Source organism: Salmo salar, chromosome ssa10 (assembly GCF_905237065.1).
Source record: "Salmo salar chromosome ssa10, Ssal_v3.1, whole genome shotgun sequence".
NCBI lineage: Eukaryota > Metazoa > Chordata > Actinopteri > Salmoniformes > Salmonidae > Salmo > Salmo salar.
Genome location: NC_059451.1, coordinates 34,784,537 through 34,799,842, shown reverse-complemented (window position 1 = coordinate 34,799,842; position 15,306 = coordinate 34,784,537).

The following is a 15,306-nucleotide window of genomic DNA, read 5'->3' as shown; positions in this document are numbered from 1 at the left end:
CGGTTGACATGCTTCGAAGGTAATGGAATATTTAGATTTTTTTTGTCACGAAATGCGTCGTGCGCATGACCCTTATTTACACTTCGGATAGTGTCTTGAACGCACGAACAAAACGCCGCTATTTGGATATAACTATGGATTATTTTGAACCAAACCAACATTTGTTATTGAAGTAGCAGTCCTGTGAGTGCATTCTGATGAAGAACACCAAAGGTAATCAAACTTTTCTAATAGTAAATCGGAGTTTGGTTAGGGCTAAACTTGGTGGGTGTCTAAATAGCTAGCCGTGATGGCTGGGCTATCTACTCAGAATATTGCAAAATGTGCTTTCACCGAAAAGCTATTTTAAAATCGGACACCTCGATTGCACAAAGGAGTTCTGTATCTATAATTCTTAAAATAATTGTTATGTTTTTTGTGAACGTTTATCGTGAGTAATTTAGTAAATTCACCGGAGGTATGCTAGCTCTGAACGTCACATGCTAATGTAAAAAGCTGGTTTTTGATATAAATATGAACTTGATTGAACAAAACATGAATGTATTGTATTACATAATGTCCTAGGTGTGTCATCTGATGAAGACCATCAAAGGTTAGTGCTGCATTTAGCTGTGGTTTTGTTTTTTGTGACATTATATGCTAGCTTGAAAAATGGGTGTCTGATTATTTCTGGCTGGGTACTCTGCTGACATAATCTAATGTTTTGCTTTCGCTGTAAAGCCTTTTTGAAATCAGACAGTGTGGTTAGATAAAGGAGAGTCTTGTCTTTAAAATGCTGTAAAATAGTCATATGTTTGAAAAATGGAAGTTTTTGTATTTTTGAGGAATTTGTAATTCGCGCCACGCCTATCATTGGATATTGGAGCAGGTGTTCCGCTAGCAGAACGTCTAGATGTAAGAGGTTAACCTGTTAGGGCTAGGGGGCAGCATTGACACGGCTGGATAAAAAACATACCCGAATGGTGTCTGTGAGTATAACAGAACTCAAATGGCAGGTCAAAACCTGAGAGATTCCTTTACAGGAAGTGGCCTGTCTGACCATTTGTTGAACTTCTTTTCCATCTCTATCATTTACTAAGGATCTCTGCTCTAACGTGACACTTCCCACGTCGTCCATAGGCGCTCAGAGCCCGGGAAAAAACAGAATGTCGTCATTCCAGCCCCAGGCTGAAACACATTATCGCCTTTCTCAAGTGGCCGATCAAGAGACACTAGTTTATGCGCGTGACCCCGACCGCCCCCGCCTTTGGGATTTTTTCCTCTGTTTGCCGAAAAGGAGATTCCCTGTCGGAATATTATCGCTTTTCTACGAGAAAAATGTCGTAAAAATTGATTTTAAACAGCGGTTGACATGCTTCGAAGTACGGTAATGGAATACTTAGAATTTTATTGTCACGAATTGCGCCATGCGCGTGACACTTCTTTACTATTTCGGATAGTGTCTGGAACGCATCGAACAAAACGCCGCTATTCGGATATAACGATGGATTATTTTGGACCAAACCAACATTTGTTATTGAAGTAGCAGTCCTGGGTGTGTATTCTGACGAAGACAACAAAAGGTAATGAAATTTTATAATAGTAAATATGATTATGGTGAGTGCTAAACTTGCCGGGTGTCTAAATAGCGAGCCCGTGATGCCTGGGCTATGTACTTAGAATATTGCAAAATGTGCTTTCACCAAAAAGCTATTTTAAAATCGGACATATCGAGTGCATAGAGGAGGTCTGTATCTATAATTCTTAAAATAATTGTTATGCTTTTTGTGAACGTTTATCGTGAGTAATTTAGTAAAATGTTAGCGAATTCCCCGGAAGTTTGAGGGGGGTATGCTAGTTCTGAACGTCACATGCTAATGTAAAAAGCTGGTTTTTGATATAAATATGAACTTGATTGAACAAAACATGCATGTATTGTATAACATAATGTCCTAGGGTTGTCATCTGATGAAGATCATCAAAGGTGAGTGCTGCATTTAGCTGTCTTCTGGGTTTTGGTGACATTATATGCTGGCTTGAAAAATGGGTGTCTGATTATTTCTGGCTTGGTACTCTGCTGACATAATCTAATGTTTTGCTTTCGTTGTAAAGCCTTTTTGAAATCGGACAGTGTGGTTAGATTAACGAGAGTCTTGTCTTTAAATGGCTGTAAAATAGTCATATGTTTGAGAAATTGAAGTAATAGGATTTTTAAGGTTTTGAAAATCGCGCCACAGGATAGCAGTGGCTGTTACGTAGGTGGGACGAATTCGTCCCGCCTAGCCTAGAGAGGTTAACCAACCTCACCGAAACATTTTTACATTTTCATTGTTTTTCAGCTTGTCATTGATTATGAATAATGAAGAAGATCCCAAAATGTTCCTCCTTTCTATAATCTCTTTTTTCTCACTTTTTTCTCCCCCCACCCTCTTAACATATTGTTGTTCTCCAACTTTGGTGGTTGCAACGCCAGGATAGTGGATTCCCTTTCCATGACATAGACTAACCAGTTGAATCTAGGTGAAAGCTATGATCCATTATTGATGTCACTTGTTAAATCCACTTCAATCTGTCATGAGGAGCAGAACAGGTGAACCCATTAGCAGACTCAGACGAGGAGACTGGTATGAGGTAACCAAGGTATTTATTGAAACATGGGGAAGATGGGGTGCAGGCCAGGGGAAGCTTGGGTGGGTTGCAGGAAGCCAGGTGCGGAGGCTGAGGTTGGAGCGAGGGTAGTTGGGACTGGGTAAGCAGGTCCAGAGAGGAATTCAAGGATGGAGTGGGGGGGGGGGGTCCAGGGCACAGCAGCAGGACTGATGAGATGTGGGACTGGAGACGGGCCAAAGTCAGAGTGGACAGAACTGTAGCGGAGAGGAAAACAGCGTCTGGCAAGTGAAAATGGGCATAACACGAAAACAGGATCTAAGCAGAAACAAACGGTTAAAAAAACGCAGACTGACTGTGTAGAGGTTACAATCTGGCGGCGTGGCAGTGCTGAGTATTTGTAGAGGATTTGATTATGGAACAGGTTGCAGTTAGTGGGGATCTGCTCTGTCTCCAGCACACCTGTCCACACACAGACAGACACAGAGGGAGAGAGCACTGGGGGTGTGGTGGCAGGTTAGGGAGACACAGGATGAGATGTAGAGGGCGTGGCAGGAGCAGATGTAACAGTACCCCTCCCTCTATGGGCGCCACCTGGCAAACAACCAGGCTTATATTGGTGTGAGGTATAGAAAGCACGTAAGAGGGAGGGGTCCAGAATGACGGTGGGGAACCCAGCAGTGCTCCTCAGGCCTGTATCCCTCCCAGTCCACCAGGTAATGCCAGCCTCGGCCCCGACGGCGCACGTCCAGAAACTGCCGGACGGTATAGGCAGGATGGTCATCGATGAGCCGAGGGGGTGGAGGAGCTGCTGCTGGAGGATTGCAACTGACATGTTTGATCAGGGATACGTGGAAGGTAGGGTGGATCTTGAGAGAGGCTGGGAGTTTCAGGTGCACAGCCGAGGGGTTAATGATACTATCAATTTCAAAGGGACCAATGAATCAGGGGGAAAGTTTCTTAGAAGCCACCTTTAATGGCAGGTCCTTCAATGAGAGCCATACCTTGTGGCCTGGAGTGTAGACTGGAGCTGAGGCATGGTGACAATTGGCTTGGGACTGGGTCCTGGTGGAGGCATGAAGAAGGGCAGCCCGGGCCTTCCTCGAGGTGCGATGACAACGGTGCATATGATCAGGGACTGATGGAACTGCCACCTGACCTCTTGGGTGGGGAATAAGGGGGGTTGATAACCCAGAGCACACTCAGACATACCTGACATACCTGACAAGGCATTGGTGAGGGTGTTATGGGCATATTCCACCCAGGGTAACTGAGCACACCAGGAGGAAGGGTTAGCTGAAGTCACGCAGTGTAGGGCAGTCTCCATCTCCTGGTTGGCCCATTCAGTTTGGCTGTTGGTCTTGGGGTGATATCCAGATGAAAGACTGACATTAATACCCAGTGCTGAACATAAGGATCTCCATACCTGGGATGTGAACTGGGGTCCCCTGTCAGAAAAGATGTCAGTAGGAATACCATGCAGACGAAAACACATGGGACACCAGCAGATCCGCAGTCTCCTTGGAGGACGGAAGCTTGGAGAGGGGAATGAAGTGAGCCGCTTTGGAAAATCTGTCAATTATGGTGAGGATGACTGAGTTATCGTTGATGGGGGAAGGCCAGTGACGAAGTCCAGAGCTCTGTGTGACCATGTCGTGACGGTGGTGACTGGGTATGGGAAGAGCTATGATCTATGAGCTATGTGGTGACTGGGTATGGGAAGAGGGCGAAGCAGGCAGGACGTGGGTTTAGTGGAGATCTTATTCCGGGCACAGAGCGAGCAGGCTGAGACAAACTCCCGGACATCTCTCTCCATGGTGGACCACCAAAAGCGCTGACGCAGGAGGGCCAGGATCTGGTTCATACCCTGGTGACAGGTGAGGTGAGTAGAATGGGCCTACTGAAGAACTTCAGAGCGAACCGAATCTGGAACAAACACAGCAGTTCTAGGACCATTACAGGGGTCAGGCTGGTTCTGCTGAGCCTGGCAAATGCGGGACTCGATCTCCCAGGAGACGGCGGCAACGATGCAGGTGGATGGCACAATGGCTTCTGGCTCTGAACCAGTGTTGTCGGCAGTGAACTGGCGGGAGAGGGCGTCAGGCTTGGTATTCCTAGAGCCGGGCAATAAGTGAGTATGAAATTGAATCTCCCGAAGAACAATGCCCACCTGGCTTGCTGGGAATTCAGACGCTTGGAGGTCTGGATGTAGGACAGGTTTTTGTGGTCCATCCACACGATGAAGGGGAGAATAAAACCCTCCAGCCAATGACACCATTCCTCAAGAGCTAGCTTCACTGCCAGGAGTTCCTGGTTACCGATGTCAAAATTTCTCTCTACAGGTGAAAGCTTACGGGAAAAGAACGCACATGGGTGGAGCTTCTGCTCAGAGGTGGAAAAGTTGGGACAGAACAGTACCTACACCGGTGTCGGAGGCATCCACCTCCACGATGAACTGGAGTTCTGGGTCTGGCTGCGTGAGGACTGGAGCGGAAGTGAAGCTTCCCTTGAATTCCAGGAATGCTGCCTCTGCTTCAGTGGTCCAGTGGAACAGAGTGGAGGTGGAGGTGAGAGTAGTGAGAGGTGCTGCCAGACGGCTGTAGTTGCAGATGAATCGTCTGTAAAAATGTGACTGCCCTGACCTTAGCGGGATCCATGCGTAACCATCCCTGGGCAATAATGTAACACAGGAAAGACACAGAGGAAGCATGGAACTCACATTTTTCAGCTTTAATCTAACCACGTTGTCCGATTTCAAAAAGGTTTTACGGCGAAAGCATAAAGTTAGATTATGTTAGGAGAGTACATTGACAATAGCTGTGTGTAATGTTTTGTCAATTCAAAGCCAGGCGTCACCAAAACCATAAAACCAGCTAAAATGATGCACTAACCTTTTACAATCTCCATCAGATGACACTCCTAGGACATTATGTTAGACAATGCATGCATTTTTAGTTCTATCAAGTTCATATTTATATCCAAAAACAGCGTTTTACTATGGCATTGATGTTGAGGAAATCGTTTCCCTCCAATAACCGGCAGTCAAGTCAGCACCACAAATTAAATAATTAAAATTAGAAAACATTGGTAAAATATTATATTGTCATTTAAAGAATTATAGATTTACATCTCTTGAACGCAATCAACTTGCCAGATTTAAAAATAACCTTACTGGGAAATCACACTTTGCAATAATCTGAGCACTGCGCCCAGAAAAATATGCTTTGCTATACAGACAGACAAACGGCCATGTTGGAGAGATCTAAAATCGAAAATACTATGTAAATAATCCATTACCTTTGATTCTCTTCATCAGATGTCACTTCCAGGAATCCCAGCAAGCGTCCCACCTAGCCCATAGAGGTTAACGAGAGTCTTGTCTTTAAATAGCTGTAAAATAGTCATATGTTTGAGAAATTGAAGTAATAGGATTTTTAAGGTTTTGAAAATCGCGCCACAGGCTTCAAGTGGCTGTTACGTAGGTGGGACGAATTCGTCCCGCCTAGCCCATAGAGGTTAATGAGACCAAAAGGCACGACCAAATACTCAATGTCCAAGTGGTGTGTTGAACGCCGCTTTCCAAATGTTCCCCTCTCTGATGCAGACCAGATGGTGAACACTGTGGCACCATGGAGGTGGGCAAAAGCGGAACTGATGAGTGACAAGGGGTACTTGTTCTTCACAGTGATGTTATTCAGCCCATGGAAGTCTATGCACGGCCTTAGCGACCTATCCTTTTTCTTTACCAAGATAAACCAGCACCCACCGGAGAGGAAGAAGGCCTGACATGTCCTGCAACCAGGGAATCATGGATGTACCCCTCCATGGCCTCCTGCTTGGGGTGAGAGAGGTTATGCAACCGGCTACAGGCTGGAGGTCAATAGCGCAGTCGTACGGCCGATGAGGGGGCAGCGACATGGCCTGGTACTTGCTGAACACAGGAGCTAGATCATGATACTCAACTGATGACAGGTCTGGAGGTTCTGGAATGGTCTGGGGCACAGACAAGGCAGGGGCAAGGGCAGAACGAAGACAATTTGAGTGACAGAATGTACTCCAAGTGGTTACCTTTCCGGTGGTTCAGTTGATCTGTGGATTGTGAAGCTTCAACCAAGGATGGCCCAGGACCAGGGTAGAGCGAGGGCAGTCGATTATGTGGAGACTGACTCTTTCCTGGTGATTCCCAGAGAGACGCAGGATGACAGGGACAGTTCTCTCACAGACACGGGCAAGGAGCTGTCCGTTGAGAGCGTTGGCATCGAGGGGTGAAATGAGTGGAACAGTGTCCAGGCCCAACTGAACAATGACACCTCTGTTCAGGAAACTCTCGTTGGCGCCCGAGTCGATGAGGACAGGCAGAGGAAAAGCCACAAAAGGGTGCCGTCTAGCAAGGGTCTGGGGGGAGATGGGCCGGGGATTTGCCGCAACAGTATATCCCCCACAACTGAAGGCCAGTTTTATTGCTTCTTTAATCAGAACAACAGTTTTCAGCTGTGCTAACGTAATTCAAAAGGGTTTTCTAATGATAAATTAGCCTTTTAAAATGATAAAATGCCAATCAAAATGATTTGTGGCAGCTCAAGGCATTTCTTTAAGGTTTACATGGTAGCCTAGATGGGAGAAAACTAGGACAGGTTAACATAATGAACGGTTTGTTAGTCATTGATGTTTTTGGTTCGCTGAGAGGAAACAATCAGCAGATGACTTGGATTCTGTTGAGCATGTCAACAAATATGCTGGGTTTGTTGTTTTGAGATTCTTCTACAGATTTCCAACAGTGGGCTCTTTCCAAACGCAAACACAGCCGACGACTCGAGGACAAAGCCTGACTTGAGGATAGAAATAACAGAAGTGCTGAGTCATTGCTACTCGACTGTGTAAAGGAAACGCTCAGTCTCAGTCCTCCTCTCCCTGGTCATTTCAAAGACAGAGTTTAAGTACTGTAGTTGAGGCCAACGACTCCTCAGTTTCCACACAGGAGTCTGAGAGCAGAATATGGGCAACAGCACGACTGCATTTATGTCAGTAACAATGTCTTGACCTCAGTACACTGCTTCAAAGTTAGTTTTACCCTGACATTTGATGTCTGATGATATTTAGTTGAGCGGTTGATAATTCATCCGTATCATCAGGGTCAGACCTGTGCATCAAGATAACAATTTCAGATGAAAACCAATATGATTGATTTCACGCTGGTGTTGGTCCTTCAACAACTTAAGTCCCCAATATATTACCATGCAGCAATCGGTTAGAAATCACACCATAAGCCTTTGATCCAAAAGGAATTGGACTATTGCCTTGCCCACATAATAGCAGTTTGTTTTATGGTTCGAGTCAATTAATTGTGACGCCTATTGCCTATCATAGCATCATACAAGTATAATATAAATTGAAATTCCACTATGCCCTATTATTGGATATCGTTATGAATGTTCATATTTTCAGAGAACAGTTTCTGAGCCCAGCTACGTTTCATATTCCCTCTGAGGATCTTTAATTGATCACATAATTGGCTGTTTAATAACTTCAAATGCAGGTTTTGTGTGAATTACATCTCACTCTGTAATGTCTTAAGTTCAATTTGAGTCATACGTTGTTAATGGTTGAAGTGATGATGGCTACTTACGGACGCTAGCTCAGGCATTTCATTTTAAGTAAAATGTTGTCCAATAGGGAATCACTGCAATTTAAATGATTGGCAATAGGTCACTCTGACACATTATGAGCATTTTGGTGATATTTCACAAAGGTTAAATACTGTGACACAACCTGGCCAAGAATCAATATGGCGTCCTGAAAATGAAATGTTTAGTCTTTGATTGAATAACTTTCAAATTGTCTGGCTCAGCTCAGCTTTGCTCCGCTCAGACTCCCTTCTATTGCACATCCTGTATTGAGTATCCTCTTTACTAGTTCTGAATGACCTGCCAGTCGGAATGTGCTGAAAACTCACATCTTTATTTAAATCTATTCATTTACCCAGCCAACAATTTTGCCTGCCTCGGCTGGACATATGTCATTACCTGGGCCACTTTGCCTTCTGAAATTGCTGATGCTGTAAAGAAAATAGCACATTTCATGACCCATTTCCATATCGCAGCAGGTGGGGCAAAATGGTTGTCAGGGAGCATCGCTATGGAAGTATGGATAACTACTGTGCATTATAGAGGCGACTATCCTACCTGTTCCAGCAGTATCCACCACTGTATGTAAATGTCACACTTAATATTTTGCCTTACACACCCCATAGGATTTTTCTCCTTATGGAAATGTCATACCACTGCTGTGCAGCAATCGGATGCAGCTACTGTTCTCCAAAAAGGGATCAGGGGCCGCAATGCAATTTCAGCAGGAGGGATGTGCTTTACTGTTCTGTGTGAAAGAGCAAAGAGAGCTGGATATCAAAACACATCAAATTCAAATGACCTTTCTGAGGCAAAGGGGCTTTACTGTGCTTTACAAGAACAGCCTACAGACAGACACAGAAAAGATTTCAGTGAAATTCATATACAGTACCAGTCAAAAGTTTAGACACACCTACTCATTCAGGGGTTTTTATTACATTTTTCTATTTTCTACATTGTACAATAATAGTGAAGACACCACAACTATGAAATAACACATATGGAATCATGTAGTAACAAAAAAGTGTTAAACAAATCACAATATATTTTATATTGGAGATTTTTCAGTGTAGCCATCTTTTACCTTGATGACAGCGTTGCACACTCTTGACATTTTCTAAACCAGCTTCACCTGGAATGCTTTTCCAACAGTCTTGAAGGAGTTCCCACATATTCTGAGCACTTGTTGGCTGCTTTTCCTTCATTCTGTGGTCTAACTCATCCCAAACCATCTCATTTGAGGTGAGGTCGGGTGATTGTGGATGCCAGGTCATCTGATACTGCACTCCATCACTCTCCTTCTTGGTCAAATAGCCCTTACACAGCCACCCTTTGCCTTGATGACAGCTTTGCACACAAGGCATTCTCTCAAACCAGCTTCATGAGGAAGTCACCTGGAATGCATTTCAATTAACAGATGTGCGTTGTTAAAAGTTATTTTGTGAAATTTCTATCCTTTTTAATGCGTATGAGCCAATCAGTTGTGTTGTTACAAGGTAGGGGTGGTATACAGAAGATGGTATTTTACCAAATAGCACTAAGTCAATATTATGGCAAGAACAGCTCAAATAAGCAAAGAGAAACAATAGTCCATCATTACCTTAAGACATGAAGGTCAGTCAATATTGAACATTTCAAGAACTTTGAAAGTTTCTTCAAGTGCAGTCGCAAAAACTATCAAGCGCTATGAAGAATCTTGTTCTCATGAGGACCGCCACAGGAAAGGAAGACTCAGAGTTACCGCTTCTGCAGAGGATAAGTTCATTAGAGTTACCAGCCTCGGAAATTACATCCCAATTAAATGCTTCAGAGTTCAAGTAACAGATACATCTCAACATCAACTATTCAGAGGAGACTGCGTGAATCAGGCCTTCATGGTCGAATTGCTGCAAAGAAACCACTACTGAAGGACACCAATAATAAGAAGAGACTAGCTTGGGCCAAGAAACACGAGCAATGGACATTAGACCGGTGGAAATCTGTCCTTTGGTGTGATGAGTCCAAATTTGAGATTTTTGGTTCCAACCACCGTGTCTTTATGAGATGCAGAGTAGGTGAACGCATGATCTCTGCATGTGTGGTTCACACCATGAAGCATAGAGGATGAGATGAGATGGTGCTTTGCTGGTGACACTGTCAGTGATTTATTTAGAATTCAAGGCACACTTAACCAGCAAGTCTACCACAGCATTCTGCAGCGATACGCCATCCTATCTAGTTTGCACTTAGTGGGACTGTCATTGTTTTTTCAACAGGATAATGAACCAACACTCCTCCAAGCTGTGTAAGTGCTATTTGACCAAGAAGGAGAGTGATGGAGGTTTTTTAACCCTTATTTTACCAGGTAAATTGACTGAGAACCACATCCTCATTTACAGCAACTGGCTGAGGAATAGTTGCAGGGGAGAGGAGGAGGAAGAATAAGCCAGTTGGAAGCTGAGGATGATTATGTGACCATGATGGTATGAAGGCCAGATTGGGCCCCTACTCTTACAATAAGTGCCATGGGGTCTTTTAATGACCACAGAGAGTCAGATCACCTGTTTAAGACCCCCATCCGAAAGACAGCACCCAACACAGGGCAATGGGATTATTATGATTTATTTTTTTAGACAAGAGGAAAGAGTGTCTCCTACAGCCCTCCAACACCACCTGGTCTCCCATCCAGGGACTAACCAGGACCCACCGTGCTTAGCTTCAGAAGCAAGCCAGCAGTGGGATGCAGGGTGGTATGCTGCTAGCAATGAAGTTCTGATTCCATATGTGTTATTTCATAATTTTGATGTCTTCACTATTGTTCTACACGTATAAAATAGTAAAAATTAAGAAAAACCCTTGAATGAGTAGGTATGTCCAAACGTTTGACTGGTACAGTATATATTTTTCAATTTGCCATACAGCGGTGTGACTGTGTCTGTCCTCTATTATGATAAGGAGTGGTGGTGGCGGAGATTAATGGCGTTGGGGTAGAATCAGCACAAACGCTGCAGAACTCAGGAGATGTCTTTGCTGACAAGCCACTGTGTCCTCTCTCCTGAGATCTGTGGGCCATCAGGCCAGCATCCCACCTCCTGACCGTCCACATAGCCCCCCATAACGCCACATCAAACAGATTACCATCCCACATCACTGGATTTATTGGAGTTATTTAGTTGCTCAAAAGGACATCCAGCCCATTCCTACTGGTTTATCAGCATGTTGTCCTTTAACCCCAACAAACAGAAATATGATGGTTTCTTCAACCATACCCATCAAATATAATGCAATGAGTTTCTTAATAGGTTGAATTGAACATTTTCTAATATCTACAGATTATAAACCAACCCCTCAGTCTCCGGAGCCTGACAAGTCACAGTCACCTGCCCCTCCGCTTCCATTAACAAGATTCAATCCATTAGACATAAAACACACACACATATAAACCAGCGTCTTTAATAGCTGTGACAGCGGCTGTGGTGGGAATCTATATAAAGCTAATTGGCATTTGGGTTATATAAGGGGGATTTGAATTGCATCTGGCACAGGCATGGATTGGGTGTTAGGTCTGATTAAATAGCCCAGCCTCCTGTTAGACACAGTTGGGTTGGCACTACTTGTCTCTGTGTACTGGGGCTCCTCCTGGCTGGCTCGCCCTGCTCCCATCTGGCACTGCCAGCACTGCCAGTAAGCCTTTCCTCTTCTTTCGCCCGCTCTGCTCCAAGCTATCTTTCTGTGTCCTTCTACAGTACTTTTATAAAGTGGATGAGTGATTCATAATTTCCTGGTGTGGTTGTGGATACAGGTACTAAGAAGGATCAGACACAATCTGAGTGGAGGTTTTCTAGTCAGTGGATTTGTGGTGCTGTCTACTTTTTACAATCAGCATTTCATACATTTTGTCATTGTATTTTATTTGGTATTTCTACTTTTTAACAATTTCTTGGTTTCAGGAATCCAGCCTCCACAGTTGTTGTATGGCCCTGCAGATTAATCACTCATCATACCATGCTGTGTACTGAAGAGGTTCCTATCACAGTCCAAGGTCTAGGTGACCCAAACATCAGCCACCAAGCAGAGAGAAACTAAGCAACAGACAGCCCAGTGCTTAATATGTAAGTCGGGAGGTGCCGGAACATAAAGTGAGCGTGGGGCGGGGGGTGGGGGGAGGGGCGTTCGAGGGGGTTGGGTGACCTGGAGAGCTCTGAGGTGCCGGAACGCATAAGAAAAAAAATCACTTCTATAATAATAAAGCATTGCATGCATATCACCGCATTTGCATAGTGGCATAGAGCAGTAGATTAGAGGCATTACAGAAGTAGCACACACGGGGAACATTTTTAGTGGCCTAGAGTCCAGGAAAATGTTTGCCTTTTATAAATACATTTCATGCACTTCTACGTCCTTTTACATGACTGAAGACTTTGTCATAATATTTTTTAACCTGTTGTGGACAGACGTTCCGCCAGCGGAACCCCTAGCCAACAGCCAATGGAATCGCATGGCTCGAAATACAAAAACAACTAAAATACCACAATTCAATTTTCTCAAACAATCAACTATTTTACACCATTTTAAAGATAAGACTCTCGTTAATCTAACCACATTGCCCAATTTCAAAAAGGCTTTACAGTGAAAGCAAAACATTAGATTATGTTAGGACAGTACATAGACCAAAATAACCACACAGCCATTTTTCAAGCAAGTATATATGTCAATAAAACCCAAAACACAGCTAAATGAAGCACTAACCAAGGACATTATGTTATACAATACATGCATGTTTTGTTCAATCAAGTTCACATTTATATCCAAAAACAGCTTTTTACATTGGCGTGTGATGTTCAGAAAATGTATTACCACCAAAAACTTCCGGTGAATTTACAAAAATACTCATCATAAACGTTGACAAAATACATAACAATCATTTTAAGTATTATAGATACAGAACTCCTTTATGCAATCGCTGTGTCAGATTTTAAAATAGCTTTTCGGCGAAAACACATTTTTCAATATTCTGAGTACATAGCTCAGCCATCACGGCGAGCTATTCAGACACCCGCCAAGTTCGGGGCAACATAAACTAAGAATTAGTATTATAAATATTGTATTACCTTTGCTGATCTTCGTCAGAATGCACTCCCAGGACTGCTACTTCCACCAAAAAAAATTGTTTTTGTTCGAAATAATCCATAGTTATGTCCAAATACCTCCGTTTTGTTCGTGCGTTCAGGTCACTATCCAAAGGGTAATGCGCTAGCGCATTTCGAGACACAAAAAGTCAAAATGTTCCATTACCATACTTAGAAGCATGTCAAACGCTATTTAAAGTCAATTTTATGCTATTTTTAACGTAAAATTGCAATAATATTCCAACCGGACAATAGTGTATTCATTCAAGGAGAAAAAGAAAAAACAGCGTGCTCGCGGGAACGAGGATATCCAATCTCTGTCCTCAGGCAGACCACTCAGTAACTGAGCTCTTATACTCTGCACAGAGACAGGAGAAGGCTCAATCCACTTTCTGAAGGCTTTAGACAGCCAATGGAAGCCTTAGAAAGTGCAATGTAACCTCACAGATACTGTAGTTTCGATAGAGAATCAAAAGAAGAACTACAATTCTCAAACTTTCCACTGCCTGCTTGTAATTTTCTCAGGTTTTTGCCTGCCATATGAGTTCTGTTATACTCACAGACACAATTCAAACAGTTTTAGAAACTTCAGACTGTTTTCTATCCAAATCTACTAATAATATGCATATTCTCATTTCTGGGCAAGAGTAGAAACCAGTTTAAATCGGGCACGTTTTTTCATCCGGCCGTGAAAATACTGCCCCCTATCCTAAACAGGTTTTAATGCTGCGTTCAAAAAAACTAGGTACTCAGAATTCAGAACTGGAAAATCTCCTACTTCCGACTGCAGTGTATTCAAGACAACTGGGAACTCAGAAAAAAAACTAACACCGACTAGGCAAATTCGTTTTGAACGGTCATCCAACTCGGAATTCCAAGTCTGGAACTCAGGCCTACTTCTAGAGCTCTGACTTTACGACCTGATGATCACTGACGTAATGATTTTGACGTCATTTCTTTCCCCCGAGTTCCCAGTTGTCTCGAAAGCACCATAATACTGCACAAATGATCGAAAAGACAGGCTACTTTGACACTGAGAAACTGAGAATCTGAGAAATATAAAAATGACCTTGTATTGAATTCATCAACAGCCTCTAGGCCTAGGTGTGAGGAGACACATATTGTAGGCTACAATATGGGGAGGAAATTGTAGTTCTAAAAATGATATCCAGCTTCAAATAAAATAAAATACAATTTTGCGTTGGGCAGACCGCACCATCCTCTGGAGAACCCTGCAGTTGAAGGCGGTGCAGTTGCCGTACCAGGCGGTGATACAGCCCGGTAGGATGCTCTCAATTGTGCATCTGTAAAAGTTTGTGAGGGCTCCTCCTGGCTGGCTCGCCCTGCTCCCATTTGGCACCACCAGCACTGCCAGTAAGCCTTTCCTCTTCTTTCGCCCGCTCTGCTCCAAGCTATCTGTCTGTGTCCTTCTACAGTACTATTATAAAGTGGATGAGAGTGATTCATAATTTCTTGTGTTTGTGGATACAGGTTCTAAGAAGGATCAGACACAATCTGAGTGGAGGTTTTCTAATCAGTGGATTTGTGGTGCTGTCTACTTTTTTCAATCAGCTTTTCATACGTTTTGTCATTGTATTTTATTTGGTATTTCTACTTTTTCTAATTTCTTGGTTTCAGGAATCCAGCCTCCACAGTTGTTGTATGGCCCTAAAGATGAATCACTCATCATACCGTGCTGTGTACTGAGGAGGTTCCTATCAGGGACAGGAGATAAATAAAAATGACCTTGTCTTGAATCCATCAATAGCCTCTAGGCCTAGGTGTGTGGAGAGACATATTGTAGGCTACAATATGGGGAGGAAATTGTAGTCCAAAAAATGATATCCAGTTTTCAAATCAAATCAAATCGTATTGGTCACATACAAATTTTTATCATATGTTATTGCGCATGTAGCGAAATGCTTGTGTTCCTAAATTCAACAGTGCAGTAGTATCTAACAATTCACAACAATACACACAAATCCAAA